Genomic DNA, 1,290 nt, shown 5'->3' with positions numbered 1-1,290 from the left:
ATATATATATATATATATATATATGTGTGTGTGTGTGTGTGTGTGTGTGTGTGTGTGTGTACATATATGCGTATGTGTGTTTGTATATACATATGTATATGTACATAAATATAATGTATACGCATATACATACGTATATCTACATACGTTGCATATTTACATAAATATATGGATACATATGCACACGCAATTTTAATCAATGAGTAAATGGATTCCTATAGGAACATAAAATATACACTTGTATTTCCATACGCCAAAATATAGAGATTCTCTTATCTTTATCACAGAAAGGTTATATCTGAAAGAAAAATAAATGAAGACTTAGCCATATGAAAAAGTAATCAAAGATTAATATTATCGTACAATCTTGATAAGTACTATTTGAATCCTGTCAATATAATGCGTATAGTTGATATACAATTATTTCACAACTACCAAAGTAATTTCCAGCTTATACTTCACACTTGCCTCAGTTTATATACTTGAGCGAGAGAACATTTCCTAAGGAATTATAAAAACTAAAACTTAGACGTTTAAAATCTACCAAGGCGTTCACAATATGTTACGAATGCATGATAAAATGTTAAAGGGATATATTTCCCAACCACGTTAAATCTGTTTACGTATATGTAGACTGATACATTTTCCGTTTGGTTGCAGTGAAATTCTAAAGAAGTAAATTGTGACAACAGCAAAAGCAATGGGTGAAGACGTTTAAAATTATACTCTTGAATACGTTCTAATGTATCCTCTGGGAGGTTATCATCGTTATGTACAGATTATCGCTAATGCCCTCTCTTATATAACTATGACTTGCAGATTGCAAAATAAATAAGCGTATAAAAGCAGAAATAAATAACATTAGAAGGGTGTAGTTCTTATACTCTAGACTGTGCTATAAATGATATATTCAAGATATACATGCAAGCATTCAGTATCCCTTCAGTTTTATATTCATGACATTACAAAATATGACATATTTATCCTCATTCACAACAGATTCATTTACACTTGATCCTGCATGACATGGTCTGCCCCTAACCTTACGTGTTACGCTTATTATGATCTGTGATAACAGGGGTCAGCGGTCACTCAAAGAATACTTGCACCACTAAAGTGTATCCAGTAACTATCCAGAATAGTCAGGTCACAAAACTCAGCAAAACTTGTAGTCTCCTATTTCTTCATATATATATATATATATATATATATATATATATATATGCGTATTCATTCATCACTGATTAATTTAACATGGTGTTTGCTGTTTTTCACTGAAACACTCGTGAT

General features: G+C 30.9%; 1 protein-coding gene across 1 annotated transcript in view; it reads left to right on the top strand.

Annotated features, from left to right (window-relative positions):
* LOC106881627 (protein lev-9) overlaps positions 1-1,290 on the top strand; it is a 421,933-nt gene that overhangs the window by 68,230 nt on the left and 352,413 nt on the right. The gene's annotated exons all lie outside the window — the stretch shown is intronic.

Source organism: Octopus bimaculoides, chromosome 8, assembly GCF_001194135.2.
Source record: "Octopus bimaculoides isolate UCB-OBI-ISO-001 chromosome 8, ASM119413v2, whole genome shotgun sequence".
Classification (NCBI taxonomy): Eukaryota; Metazoa; Mollusca; class Cephalopoda; order Octopoda; family Octopodidae; genus Octopus; species Octopus bimaculoides.
Note: the sequence above shows the minus strand (reverse complement) of the source record. Positions and strands in the feature narration are given on the sequence as shown.